Source organism: Gobio gobio (assembly GCF_949357685.1).
Source record: "Gobio gobio genome assembly, chromosome: 22".
Lineage (NCBI taxonomy): Eukaryota > Metazoa > Chordata > Actinopteri > Cypriniformes > Gobionidae > Gobio > Gobio gobio.
The window spans coordinates 27,092,391-27,108,331 of NC_137118.1; the positions used below are offsets into that span (position 1 = coordinate 27,092,391).

A 15,941-nucleotide genomic window follows, 5' to 3' on the forward strand; every position below is an offset into this window, starting at 1 on the left:
AAATATGCTCAGATGCAAGTGGGAAAATTTGAAAAGTTTGACAATTTTGGAGAAGTACAGCTGTCTACAAAGTGAGGCAGCCCTGGCCACCCATGTTGAACTGGAGAGTGTGTCGGGAACAACTTCATCATTCTCTGGGCAAGAGACAAAGAAAAACTGAGTCATTCTGAAGTTGTTCAATGTGATCATGTCTCTTATATACCTGCCCAAACATGGGTGTGCATCTACCAGAGTCTTTAAAAAGGTGATATTGGGAATGGTTTGGATTATTAGGTTGCATTTAAATGCAATGACAGGCCAAACTTCAATAAGCATCTGTGTTGAGGGGAAATCGGGATGTGAAAGTGTCTGTCTTTCAGGTCCACTGTTACAAACCTCTTTAAAAGAAATGACTGTTAATACTTGTTTATACAAATCAAAACAAAACAAGAAAATGACAGCGCTTTAAGACAAAAATGCTTGTATTAAAGATACATTCTATAAAAACAAGTCTTAATATCTTATGCATTGTTGCTTCTCAAGTAAATTTAAGCAAATATCAACAGAATTTTTGTAACCCATCACATTTCTTGCTCCTCTATTTACATGGGAGAATAATGTTTATTTATTGCAAGGGTTTATTAGATCCAGTCCCTTTGCTGAAAAAGTATGGTAACAATACTATTACACATAATATTTTTGTGGATTTTTTAAGGCTTGATTTCTTTAATGCAATCTTCCTGAATAAGTAATGTAAAATGTCCTAAATTATTTAGTCTATTGAACAATTAATTTAATATTTTATTGAAATGTGTTTTTTTTTTTTTTTGAGTTGAATCTAAAAAAGGGTGTGGATTAGAGTGAATGTAGTGACCTGTTTATTTTTGACTTTTAGTCATTATGTACAATTATAATAGACTGTATGCCGCACAGGGCCGTTTGAAGGAATTTGGGGGCCCCAAGCAAAATGGACATGGAGGCCCCCCAATACCAGATATTCCTAACACTTAGTTAAGGGTTACTAGTTGGTTTGTAAACTGTCTATAAACATTATCTGGATGGTTATTATAAAGTTGCAACAGATGACTATAATACCTTGTTAAATAGTTAATAAACAATACCACTAAAACATGTGGGTTGTCCTGATACTGTACTTCAAAATGTAACAGTGTAAAAATTGCCACACAGAATAAAGTAACTGTTCAAGATCCATTGGTAAATTATAAAAATAATGTCATATTTGCATAAACTGTCAATATATGTCCGTTCGAAAAAAAAAGTTGCACCAACTGTTCGTTACAAGCAGCATTTGCCGTCAGGCAGGTAAGTTAGCTAACACAAACATATTTTTGCTAGCCTACCTGCTGCAAAATTACACCATTTTTGTACAAGACAAGTAGAGCTATTTTATCCAGTGTAATTTATCACTTACCACTATCTTGTTTTATTCTTATCCTCCTCTTCCTTTCTCTTTTTTCTTTTCTGGCTTCCTGAAGCATAATTCCCCTTCATGATGACTGCCGAGGAGGTTTTGTATTTTGCCGGCAGCAGAGATTGCGTGGTTGGCTGGCTGGGCGGGGCATCTGCCTATAAAAGACGCTCGCATTGCCATAGAATTCAGATTATTCTCCTTCAGCGACGATCTTCAGACCCTCGCTCAGCGTGCTCTGGCGAGCACAACGGTGTATCCTTTTACTAAGCTTTGCAGAGGAAGCACCTCTGCCCGTCTTCGATGGTGGGCTGGAAGGCTAACGTTTCTCACCCGTCTAAGCCCTGCAGGATCAGACCAAACGCTTTGCTCCCAAGCGTCAGGGACCCCGGCCTAAGATAACGCTGGACCCTGAACAGAGGAAGCAGTCCTGATCAACAGAACAGGAAGAGGGGAGGTTTAAGTCCCGCCGAGGCCGGACCGCCCTCCAAAGTGCTCAAAGTTTCTCCCCAAAGGCCTGTTCCAGTTCTGGCTGGGGAGAAAAAAATGTTTTATGTGTTGCGAGTGTAAGCAGTGAGCCCGCTCGAATGCGCACTCCCTTGCACTCGACCGCTGTTATGGAGAACCCAATAAAAAACATAAATACTCAACAAAAGAGCATTATTTCTCTTCCGCACCACACGGGGATGGCGCCCTGCTCATGCTCAGCGCGCTGCCACTCGACACTATAAAACCCCTGTCCAACCGGGCCGAGGCTTGAAAGGCCATCCCTGGTGTGTCACAATAGGTTATAAATACAATAGAATGAGGTTCCATCCATCCATCCATCATCTTCCGCTTATCCAGGGTCGGGTCACGGGGCAACAGTCTAAGCAGAGACGCCCAGACTTCCCTCTCCCTAGCCACTTCCTCCAAATCTTCCGGGGGAACCCCGAGGCATTCCCAGGCCAGCCAGGAAACATAATCCCTCCAGCATGTCCTAGGTCTTTCCTGGGGTCCAGCCACCCTGCGGAGAAAGCTCATTTCGGCCACCTGTATCCGGGATCTTGTCCTTTCGGTCATGACCCACAGCTCATGACCATAGGTGAGAGTAGGAACGTAGATCTATCGGTAAATCGAGAGCTTCGCCCTACAGCTCAGCTCCTTCTTCACCACGACAGACTGGTACATAGACCGTATTACTGCAGAAGCTGCACCGATCCGTCTGTCAATCTCCCGTTCCATCCTTCCCTCACTCATGAACAAGACCCCGTGATACTTGAACTCCTCCACTTAAGGCAGGAACTCTCCACCAACCTGAAGTGGGCAAGCCACCCTTTTCCAATTGAGAACCATGGAGAACCTCAGACTTGGAGGTGCTGATTCTCATTCCAGCTGCTTCACACTCGGCTGCAAACCGTCCCAGTGCACGCTGAAGGTCCTGGTCTGAGGAGGCCAACACGACAACATCATCTGCAAAAACGAACATCATCTGCATCGACGAAATCGTGTGGTCCCCGAACCGGACACTGGTCCATAAAAATTATGTACAGAACCGGTGACAAAGGGCAGCCCTGCCAGAGTCCAACATACACCAGGAACAAGTCTGACTTACTGATGGCAATGCGGACCAAGCTCCTGCTCCAGTCGTACAGGGACCGAACAGCCCTAAGCAGGGGGCCCCGGACCCCCTACCAGAGCACCCTCCACAGGACGCCACGAGGAACACAGTCAAATTCCCTCTCCAAATCCACAAAACACATGTGGATTGGTTGGGCAAACTCCAATGAACCCTCCAGCACCCTGGAAAAGGTATAGAGCTGGTCCAGTGTTCCACGACCGGGATGAAAGCCACACTGTTCCTCTTGAATCCGAGGTTCCACTATCGGCCAAATTCTCCTCTCCGGTACCCTGGCATAGACTTTCCCGGGGAGGCTGAGAAGTGTGATCCCCCTGTAGTTGGAACAGACTCTCCGGTCCCCCTTCTTGAAAAGAGGGCCGAAGTGACGAGGCTATTGGAAAAAGGGCTCTCCCCTTTAAGACAAATGGGAATGTGCATTTTGAACTACCTCGACAACTGGCTCATTCTGGCCTGGTCAGAGGCGGAATTAAAATATCACAAATCTGTGCTCCTCAGCCATCTAGAATGCCTGGGTCTCAGCCAAGAGCTCGTTGCTTTCCAAGCAGAGAATCTCTTTCCTGGGGTCGATTTTAGACTCAGCCCAGATGAGGGCGTGGCTGTCGAACGAGCGCTCGCTGACTATTCAGCAGCTCGCACGCTTGTTCAGAATGGGAACCAGCAGACCCCAGATAACCTTTCAGAGAATGCTAGGCCTTATGGCATCAGCTTCTCCAGTACTTCCGCTGGGCATGCTGCACATGCGCCCCCTGCAGTACTGGCTAAAACCACAGGTTCCTCCCCAAGCTTGGATCAAAGTGGGCCATAGTTGCATCAAAGCCCTGGCCCCTTGGTCAAAACCCCATCTCTACGAGTCAGGGGTGAGCTTGGGAACAGTTTCAAGACGAATGGTGGTCACCACGGATGCCTCCAACATGGGTTGGGGCGCTCTGTGTGAGGGCGAACCGGCCTTCGGTTTGTGGTCGAGCACGGAGTCACGGTTGCACATCAACTGCCTAGAAATGCTGGCAGTAGTGTTTGCCTTCAAGACCTTCCTACCACGTCTTTCGGGTCATCATGTCATAGTCCATACGGACAACACGACAGTGGTTTCCTACATAAACCGCTAAGGCGGGCTCAGGACGAGACGGCTCAACCAACAGGTCAGATGTCTCCTCCTATGGGCGAAAGGCAAACTGCGCTCGCTAAAAGCAGTGTACGTGCCGGGCAGGTTGAGCCAGGGAGCAGATATGCTTTCCAGGGGAGAATGATATGGAATGTTTTCGGGAGCGCAGAGGTCGAACTCTTCGCCTCTGAAGACAACTGTCATTACCCAATATACTTCTCAAAGAGCAAGGATACGCTGGCCCACGAATGGCCCAGCCGCCTGCTTTATGCTTTTCCACCAGTCCCTCTCCTTAAAAAGAATCAGGGAGAGCGAGCACACAGTCCTGCTAGTGCACTGCAAAAAATGCTTTTCTAATTTTTTTTTTCTTATTTCCAGTCCAAATATCACAAAATTATAAAATCAAGTAGCATTTACAAGATAAGTAAAATGACTTGTTTTTCTTGTTTTCTGGGGGAAGAAATCTAAATGAAGTGAGTTTTTGCTTAAAACAAACAAAATTGTCTGCCAATGGGGTGAGAAAAAAAAAATCTTATTTCTGTTTGGGACAGAAACAAGAAACAAGATTTCAATCAGAAATTATTGTTTTTTTGCAGTGTGGCCCCACTCTGGCAGACCCATCATTGATTTCCCGAGTTGATTCAGCTGCTATCAGCAGCCCCATGGCCAATTCCCCTGAGGAAGGACCTGCTTTCCCAGGCGAACAGGACAATCTGGCACCCCCGTCCCAAACTATGGCTGCTACATGTGTGGCCCCTCAGGGGGAGCTCCCAGAGAGAGTCCTGAGCACTATCAGTGAGGCTAGAGTTCCGTCCACTAGGCGCCTCTATGCTCTCAAATGGTCTGCTCTCTGACTGGTGTTCAGCCAGGAACCAGAACCCATTATCATGTGAAGTATTACAGATACTTCTATTTCTTCAAGAGCTGTTGGATGCAGGACGTACTCCATCCACACTCAAAGTCTACGTGGCAGCCATCACCGCTTTCCACGCGCCGATGGCTGGCCAGTCGGTGGGCAGAAACATGATTTCCTAAAGGGAGCCAGAAGGCTCAACCCCTCGTGGCCCCCTACGGTGCCTTCCTGGGACCTATCACTGGTCCTACGAGCACTGAAAGAGCCTCCATTCAAACCGTTGCAAACGGCCAAATTAAAGCCACTTTCGCTAAAAACTGCCCTGCTACTAGCACTGGTATCAGTAAAGCAGGTTGGCAACATACAAGCCCTCTCTGTGAGTGCTTCATGTCTGGAGTGACTCTAAGGTCATCCTCAAACCGAGACATGGCTATGTACCCAAAGTGCTTTCAACTCTGTTCAAAGCACAGGTGGTCTCTCTCTGCTCTCCCCCCCTCAGAGAATGAGAGACAGTTGCACCTGCTCTGCCCAGTCAGGGTGCTGAGAGCATACATTGAGCGTTCCTCCCACTTTAGACAGTCGGAGCAGCTTTTTGTAAGCTTTGGTGGACGCTATTATATTAGCCTACAATTCTATGGGTCTCCAGTGCCCCATAGGCATCAAGGCTCACTCCACCAGAGGCATGGCCTCTTCCTGGACATAGTCCAGGGGAGTATCCATTGGGGATATCTGTATAGCGGCCTGCTGGTCCTTGTGTCTACATTTGCCAGATTCTACAGCCTGGAGGTCCATGCGCTGAAGGCTCAAATCCTTGCTGTGTGATATTTAAGTGGGATGGCCTCAGTGAGCTTGTCCCTTCATGAGTTAGCACTTGGGGCCTTTTATCAATACTCCAGCGCTTAACACAGGTCCCTTCAGTATGATCATGACTGGCCTCTATGAGTCCAGTTTTTCACATAGGGATGTATCATGTCAATAACTCTAGTTTGGGGCCCTTACGATAAGGGCCCCAGCTTGAGAGGGTACATGTCGTTGCGCTTATCATAGCACGGTAGGATTGAATAGGTTCCCATAGCGACGCAATACAACTGACCGTTCGAAATGGAACATACTTGGTTACTTAACGTAACCTCGGTTCCCTGAGATAAGGGAATGAGTATTGCATAGACCGCTGTGCTATGGCACTACGACCGGCAATCGTCGCTTTAGTCGATATAACCTGAATTCTATGGCAATGCGAGCGTCTTTTATAGGCAGATGCCCCGCCCATTCTGACGGGCTCTGTGCTCAACTTTGAGCGCTTTGCACAGATTGGTGTGCGCAGTTATGCCGCTCTGCCATTGGTTCATACAGTTCCCACTGGCCAGCCAATAGCATGCGAAAAACCTCAGCACTGTTATGGCTGTGCAATAGCACTGAGTGATTTTATAAAAAGCTTCATTATTCACAGGAAAATGAGTTTTCCCCTAGCGTCTAACTATGCAATTCTCGTTCTCTTATCTCAGGGCATCAAGGATACGTAAAGTATACAAGTACATTATCCACAACATAACCATAAGATCTACTCTTCTGCACAATGGTAATGATCCAAACTTCAACCTAACAGAAACTCTTTCAGAAGTCAAACATAGCCTAACTGATCATTACATATAAACAGATGTTTCTCTTCACTTAAAAACACAATCAGTAATCAATATTACTGCTCCATTTCCAGCCATATGCAAAACATGCTGGGAACTAACAATGGTGTCTCTAAATAAAACTGCATAATTGAACAAATTCTCTTAAAATAAATAGGTAGCCTTGTTTTCCTTAATTTGATCAGCTTAATCGGTTCCTCAATTCAAGCCTCAAAATTGCATAAGTTTCTCTTAAAAACCTCTTCCTCTTGGTTTTAATAGTAAAATGTTCTCAATATTTTCTATACAACACTGAACCACAATTTTCTTAAGAAAATATGCATACTATTTTTAATTATCTTAAAAATTATTTTTAATTATGAAGACCCATGATTTTTTATAATTTATTTTTTTACAGTGCATCATTAGACATCCAAATCCGTCAACAAGAGTTTTGTCTGATATCCAAAACCATCCAAATTCAAGTTTATTGAATAGTCTTAGGTAAGTCTTTCAAAATCACAACTTCAACAGGTTTTTATACTAAAGCAAAGGCAATGGAAAATGACTGCTTCACTACCTGATTGCTGGTCTAGCTGGTGGACAGTCATGATGTGTTCAAGCTAAACAAATATGGTGAGGCTGTTTCACAAGCATATTCTGATAGGTGTTTGACCAAGAGTGTCTTGCTAGGTTGAGTGTAAGTAGGTCAGCGGTCATGCAAGCAATGTTGTGCATGGGGACAAGCTTTTTTGTTGTTGTTGCTTGTGTTATACATTTAGTACCTTAAGGAACAATATAGGATTTTAACCATATAACATAACTTTGTCATTTCTTTTACGTCATCTGTTGAAAGTACAACTGACAATTTTGATTATGTTAGTTATGTTAAGTTGCATTGTTAATCAATGTTATTAATAATGGGTAAAATGTGAATCACATTATTCATGTCACGTTTTATGTTGGTTTTAGTTCCGTGCTCTCATTTTATGTTCCTTGCTGTTTATTTTCTGTTTCCCATTGCTAGCTTGTTTATAATTACTAATTATCATCACCTGTCACCTTTAATGCAACAAGCTCATAATCACAACTTCTGAAGTTGGAATTATGAAATCTCCAATAACATGAAGGCAGCATAGTAAGCAATCAGCACATGAGGCGTCCAGGCAATGAGACATGGGAAATGTAGTTCAAAATGTAATAAAGAAGAAAGGAGGAGTGCCCTCTGGTGACTACACTCAGGCTGGCAGTTGTGACAACAATATATGCTGATGAGGCATTTTGGTGAAGTAAGTACTGATGGCGCAGCCACAATAGCACCTCAAACAGTCCCAAAAGTGCACAAATATATTAACAAACATTTTTTTTTTAAATGTACACACACATAATATTTACATATTGGCTGAATTTACTGAATGTATCACCACAACACTCCAAAATAGCACTACACTTCCAAACCAGCATCCCAGCTGGTCCCAGTGTGCAACACATATTTGTGCTGGTGTGCTTTCTCTTTACCACCAGTGTTATTACCACATGTGTTAGATTATGTTAATACTAAAGTCAGATTTTCATGTTGATCAGATCTTTTGTTGGCAAAACACACATCACTCTTCTAGTGGTAATTAGGAGTGTTTGGAGGGACGACCTTGTCTAACAATTTTTATGTAGGCATTAACAGTTTTGTAATCACTTAAATAATCATTAGGGTGATTTGAGATGTTTATTGCTCCCAATCCACATATTAGCTGGGCACAATCCCAAAACAGTGTTAGGATGTGTGCCAACCATCCAGACAGGTGACAACAAAAACCATATCATCAAATGCTATTTTAAAATGTTAATTTCCTTCATTTATTATAATTTAGTTATTTTAATTAAAAAATAAAATAAAATAAAACGCTGCAAGTTGACTCAGGACATGACCGAAAGAATCATGACTCAGAGACATTTGGCCAATCGACTCAATAACTTCAAGTTGTACAAAAATATTCAAACGGATGTGTGAATCGTTCGCCTGATTCATTAAAAAGAATCTGTTCAAAAGCGCGAATCGGAAAGGGTTTTGGTTTTCCCGCCCACGAGAAGATTTGCTTGCGTCATTTCTGCCCGGCTTTTCTCTCGAACTCCTGACGAGGCTCCCGCCGCACGTGCCGACAGGTCTTCTGACAAATGTATGCCGTTTTAACTTTATAAGCTACTCTAAAATGATTTAATTCCTTAAAATGTTATTAACTCGACTTAAAGACAAAGTTGACTCGTTAGTGTCAAATAGTTAGGCGTTAATTGATGAGATGCTAGTTTCTGCCGTGGTTCAATTAGCGTTAGTCATTTTGCTAACTTGTCTTTGTTTAATTATTATCGTTTAAATTAACGTTTATTACTGTGATAACATATTTAAACTACCCTGTATACTTTTGTTAGATATCACTGCGTTTCACTTTAGGGTTTCATTGGGAAAACTTTAATTACCGATTTTGGATTTAAATAACTTAACGTTACTCATAGGCATAGGTAATTGATTTCTTATGTAGGACACGGTGTTCACTGTCGACAATATGTTGTTTTCTGACAGAGATCTTGGAAATATTTTATCGTCTGCTTTCAGCCGAAGCTGCTCAACATGGACGACTGGGAGGAAGATCAGGTAATGCCGACCGCACTCTTCCTCTAGGCTTCTTAAAGCCACGTGCTATCCTCTACCTCCTTCGGTAGTATCGCAACCGTTAGTCATTGATATTTTATAGTTTGGCGTGTTGAATGTATATCATTACTGTGTAAGCCTATTGTAATTTAAGTGCAGGAGTTACATTTACATATTTGGCAGCGCTTTATCCATAGTGACTTGCACTGCAGTGTTCATCAGTTCATAATGAGCCACGAGCTTGGCGTTATGTTCTGCGCATGTCTTAAAGTCCCTGTAAAGGCAATTCTGAAATTTGTTCGACTCGTGTGTTTTGGCTCGGCTTTGTAAAAAAATGATTTATGAGCACTAGAACTAAAATGTTTGTTATATATACTGTTTAAATGTGTGTCATGTGCAAGTAAACTGGTCATTCAATTGTCAGAATAAAATAGGATTTGTGTTGTAAATATAATTTATTCTGAAGCAATATTCCCACCAGTGTTCTATCAGTTCTATCATAAATTGTAAATATGAATATTTGTGCTATTTACCTTTTAAAAATGGCATTTCTTCCCTAATCTTATTAAATGTATGCTTCATCTTTCACTTTAAATTCTTAAGTTTGATCTATAAATTCAATTAGAGTAATAAGACACTATACAGCTGCTGCCAATCAAATAAAATGTACACTGAGAAATTACAATTGCATTGAATAATGTTATGAGATTCAGGGCTCGACATTAAAAGCTTGTCTGGGAAAAGCGTTTGTAAAGTGAAAGAGAATTTTACTTGCCCGACCGGACAAGTATCCTGATTAAGACGTCAAAAAATATCTAGGAAATAACTAAATGCAAGAATGATTCTGCATTCATTTAGTGTAAGTGGCGATCAATAGTGGATAATATATATAATGTATAATGAACTGATAACAAGGTTGCGAGGCTCGCGCAGCTTCTCGAGAAATCACAACCAATGAGCGCCGCTCATAGAAAGAAACTCAGTTAAAACACACTGTCAAAATTACAAATTGTGGAGTTTTTATATTTATAACATATGACAGCCTACAGTTAAGCAACATCACAGAACCACGAGTGCTGTTTTCCTGAACACCATCACGACTGAATTTCATATGGCGGTTCCATGAACAATTAATTAACCTTAAGTCACTTACTTTTTAGATGCAATATTGACTGTTTTTGTTAGATTTCAGCAACAAAAATTGTTCCAACCAAAGATCACAGCAGAACCATAACGTCTCACAGCAACAGTGTGTCACTTAATGATTCAGCGTTTTGAATGAATCGGTTGAATCAAAGATTCAGGCTGCGTCCGAAAACCTAGGCAGTGACTCGTTGCCTTGCTGCGTTCACACCAAACACGAATAGAGCATCAAAATCGCGTCTAGTTTCAGGCACGAACATTTTGATTGCATTCGTGTGTCTGTGGAGAATTGGACGCGCGTAGAAATCGAGCGCAGGAAGCGAAATTGACGCGCGTTCAAGGCACTCCAGGAGAAATGTCATAAAACACCACTCTGTCTCTTTTCATTTTCATTATAAATATATAAAACATTAATAGCCACACAAATGTGGTCCAGTCAACTCCTACATTATCTTCACTACATGTATATTTAAATATCCTTAAAAAATAAAGTTTTGAAACTTCTCTTTGCCCTCAGTCAAAACGATTTGGCAGACAACAAAGTATAGATTCATGACACCAAAGATCGCCCGTTAGATCTACACAAGATGCACCACTACAGAGACATCAGAGCCAGCGGCAAACTGCAGAAGGACTAGCCGAGGAAAGGCTGCTCTCGCCGGGGTTATGAGCGGTGATTGCCTGGTGATTGCCTGGATCTCACAACTCCAAAAACACAAGATTATTTTTTTTTTTAAATAGGCGCTCTCTTTATAAATAAACCACAGATTTGAGCTTTAAACAACCACATTCTTGCCTGAAAAAGTCTTAAAACTACATTGTGACACAATAGTACTATATTTAATTTATGCAGGGTTTCTAATCATGTTACTTTACCACGTGACAGCAGCAAGCAGGCTCCTGATTGGTTAACGCGGCGTGAATTGACGCCAAAGTTAAAATTTTTGAACTTGGGCGTCAGACGCGAATTTGCTTCAAACGCGTGAATGCACAACAGCACCACTCGCGTGTAACGCGCGTATCGCGCAAGACGCTCAATTCGCGTCCTTCGCGCCGCGTGAACCTCCAGACGTGCGTCAACGCGCCTTTCCATTGACTTAACATTCAAATCACTCGCGCCAGACGCTCTATTTGCCTTTGGTGTGAACGCAGCATTAAGCTTGGAACATACTCTGCAAGAACAAAGAAATTTGTTCGTTTTCTCGAGGTGGCAAGAACAAAGTTCGTTCTGGCCAGGACATTACATACTTCACGAGAAAAGGTGCCGAACATCTCCGTTTCTCCGCATTAACCCCGCCCACTTTAAAATTCTGATCAATCACAGAATAGTTCTTGGACACTCACAAGAAAATAATTCTGCTCAGAAAATGTTTCGAGAACGAGCTGCGAGAACTCCCAAACCAGGGCTCCGAGAACAAAATGACGTCATTGACCGACCGCCTTCCCTGTTCAATTTATGGAAAAATTGTTGAAAGGTCCCCTGCCGATCGAAAGACTAAAGCGACCAGGTACGCTCGCCATGACGTCACGTACGCATCTTGAGTTTCACTTTCAACATTCAACACTTTTCCATGGAAGGCGGTCGGTCGAAAGTTTACTTGATAAAGCTTTAAATATGAATATTTTTCTTACACAAACGTGTCGATTCCAGGGATGGAAATTAACTTTTTTGTCCACCGGCCACTGTGGCTGGTGGATTTCAAAATCTACCAGCCACTCAATGTTTTTACCAGCCACATTCTTGTTTTTAACCGATTAGTAATTAATACTACAAGCTCTACAATACTTAAGCAGTTTGTTTATTTAATCTCAAGTCTCAATGAAATACTGACATTTTCTCTTTCTCTCTTATACACACACAAACCATGAACTGATAAACATTTAATTAAATGAGTAGGGCAGATTAATGGATGTTGCATTTGGATGATTCGTGGTCTTTTATGGCTTCCAGTTTTAGGTTTTTAGTCCCAACAATGAAACTAATAGTTTTGGCATCTTCTGAAGCGTGTTGACGACATACTAGGGTTGCCACCTTCAGTGTGTCAAAATAAGGGACACCCATTCACGACAATATAAAATGTTATATTTTACGTTTGATTATTTCATTTATTTCTAAAGAACTCTTCAGTAGCCTATTTGGTGCACTTTAAAGGGATAGTTCACCCAAAACTAAAACATTCTGTCATCTCTTCCTCATGATGTTTCAAACCTGTATGAGTTTCTATGTTCTGCTCAACACAAAAGAAGATATTTTGCAGAAAGTTTGTACCCAGGTTGCTTTGGGGGCACCATTGACTTCCATAGTAATCTCCCTGTGTGTTCAACATAACAAAGAAATGTATACATGTTTGGAACAACTTGAGGGTGAGTAAATAATGACAGAATTTTCATTTATGGGTGAACTGTCGCTTTAAGCAGTCATTCTGAACCAGTAATCACTTTTTTTGACAATTCTGAAATTTTTTATTTTTTTTATTAATTTACTTAAAATATGACTTATGCAATTATTTGTCCCATTTTTATCTAAATATTCTTTTAATAAATGTCAAACTTTATATGGCAGGATTATTTATGTATGATTAAAATGATACATTAATAATAACATTAATTAGGCTATAATCTATTAATTAACCTGTCTAAAATATATATAATAATTCTGTCTGCCAAGCTCTGATAATGTATGGAATATTATATAAATATATTATCCATTTAAAAAAACAATAGGCCTATACCTTTAGAAGCACGGATGTGTCACCGCTGCTGCTTTATATCAGTCAATCTGAGCAACTGAAATGCTTCTCTGCAAAGTGTGCAGTTCGCCTGAGGTTCATCACGAGTTACTTGACAGACCCATTGATATCATTTTTTCTATTCAGCTCTATATCTGGAGATCCTCTTGCGTTCAAACGGCGGACGCGACGCGGGCTCTGTTTATAAAAAACCACGCAAGTTTACAGCTCATGTTCTCGAGACTCCGCCGCTATGACAACAAAGCCGCTAAAACGCAACCACGCGCAAATTAACTTCTCTACTACTTATTGGGAATTTGATTTGTAACACCACATTTTTTTTGAAGGTGTGCCTCCTCTAAAAGTGTCCCCCGTCCAGGTGAAACAGTAGGCTATGCTATTTTTATGTACCCGCCACGGTGGCCGGTAGGTGAAGCGAGTTTACACGCAACAACACAAAATCACCCGCATTTGGCTGGTGGCGGGTGCAAATTTCCATCCCTGGTCGATTCGCTTCAGAAGGCCTCTATTAACACCCCAGAGCCGCGTGGAGCATGTTATTTGATGGACGGATGCACTTTTTATGGACTTCAAAAACAGAGCAAATATGAATCAAATTCTAATGCTTGGTTTAGCCTGGACTTTTGTAATAGAACTCTGATTTTATTCGTCTGAAAGAATGTCATATACACCTAGGATGACTTGGGGGTGAGTAAATGATGGGCTAATTTTCATTTTTGGGGGAACTATCCCTTTAACTTGTACAAAAATGGCATTATATGACCCCTTTAAGAAATTTTAATACTGTCATGTAACAAATGTGCTTCAAATTGAATTAAAAATTAGATTAATTTCCAGACTGCTGCGACTAAAACGCTCGCATTTGCGACCAAAAATATTAATTTGCGAGTGATATTTTTGCTGAGATCGCCATTGGCGACCAGTCTTGTTGTGTGTTGACGTAATAAAATGAGACGACGCGCAGCAAAGTTACAGAGGAAAAAACCTTGCTGAGTCGGAGCGCCAAAATACGCGTCAGAAACGGATGTCAAAACTGAAAATATCATGCTTTTTCAAAGCCCTCATCTCTATCGAGCAACAACACTGATGGCTGTGCCAGCCGGAGAGAGATAGAAAGCGACAGACGTGTCAATGAATGAATATCCAAGTACCCTACTCTACTTGTAAAAGTGCAGGAAGGCTGTGTGGACGCCAACTAATCAGTAACAATTCTCGTTTTTAATTGATACTGATACTTATTCTCAATATATTTTACTCTTATTAAACTTTTGTTACTGCCTTAAAGGTCCCATGGCATGGCATTTTTCTATTATTTTATAGTGTTTCCTGAGGTGTACTTATATTGTTAGTATGATTTTTACATCATAAAATGTCATAATTTAGAAATAAAAGGCATTTTTTCTATACTGCTGTTTGCCCTGTGGCTGAATGCCCTGCTTCAAGAGGCGTGTCTGCTGTGAGACTTCAGTAAAATCGCCCACTGTTGTGATTGGCTGACATCTTTGCATTTTAAATGAGCGGAGGGGGTGTGGTTTAATGAGGTCTACGACGCACAAGCTGCTGCCAGAGAGATGGATGGACCGGAGTTCACTTCACATCAGTTCTGTCAGTCTCGGTTCACTGTTATAGTTACAGCATATACTTCAGGTTATTAGTTTATTTCTAGTCGGAGGGGCTGTCACTCATGTCAGAAAGTTAGTAACTTTAGTCAATTATGGATCAGCGCTGACTCGAGACGCGAACCGTTTAGAACGATTCAGTCCGATTTGGTGAACTGATTCGGTTCACTAAAAAGAACCGATTCAAAAGAATGATTCGTTCGTGAACCGGACATCACGGAGACGGAGCTAACAAAGTTATTTATAGTAACTACTGAGTTGTGAGAGCTGTGCTGTCAGCGCGAGTTTATTGTGTTTGTATCTGAGAGTTCTGAATAAACACGAGTCCTAGTCACGCCGAGTCCGTCTTCATCATTATTCTACCAACTTTGTAACACATTCAATGTACCATTACAGCTGTCGAGATGAACAAGTTAGTAAGTGTTGATTAAGGCAGTATTTCTAGATATGTTCCAATTATATGAAAAGCGTCAGTGACGCGCATTGAGTACACAGCGCAAACTATGGCTGCGTTCACACTGCAGGCTGAAATGACCCAATTCCGATTTTTTTTGCCCTTATGCGACCTGTATCTGATCTTTTCATGACAGTCTGAACGACACAGATCCGATCTTTTCAAATGCGACCCAGGCCACTTGGGTATGTGGTCCAAATCCGATACATATCCGATCTTTTGAAATGCGTCTTCAGTCTGAACTGCCAGGTCACATGTATCCGACCCGCACGTCGTTGATACGCGACAAACGTCATCATTGTAACTCCCGTTCCTAACTCCAGTCCAGTGGTGGCGGTAATGCACAAGAAATGGTTGCTAACCGCCAATAAAAGAAGTACGCACCTGTTGCTAGCCAATACACTCCAACTCCAACGCGTTTCTGCACTGTTATGGGCCGGCGCAGACGTGTCTCTTCCCGTGACAAAGTTAGTTGAAGGCGCTCGCAAACATAATTGAAGGTGGATCTGGTCATTCTGAAGTTACTGACGAATTCGGTATCAGTAAAGCCACTCACATCAGTATCCCACCACTCCTGGCTGCGACTCCGCTTACACACGTTTCTCTGTACCGACGTTGCTACCACTGCTCCTCAAAACGCCATGGCCAATTGAGCATTAAGCCCTGCAGTGTGAACACAGCCAAAGACACAACAGCAGTAATCGAATGTAATCCAGTTTATTGTGGTG

General features: G+C 42.0%; 1 protein-coding gene across 2 annotated transcripts in view; it reads right to left on the minus strand.

The window, feature by feature from the left end:
* ppip5k2 (diphosphoinositol pentakisphosphate kinase 2) overlaps window positions 1-7,241 on the minus strand; it is an 83,232-nt gene extending 75,991 nt beyond the window's left edge. For both annotated transcript variants that reach the window (XM_079805306.1, XM_079805315.1), the window contains exon 1: window positions 7,184-7,241. The gene's annotated coding sequence lies outside the window, so the exon portion shown is untranslated. The remainder of the gene's footprint in view (window positions 1-7,183) is intronic.
* Window positions 7,242-15,941: the final 8,700 nt, after the last annotated feature.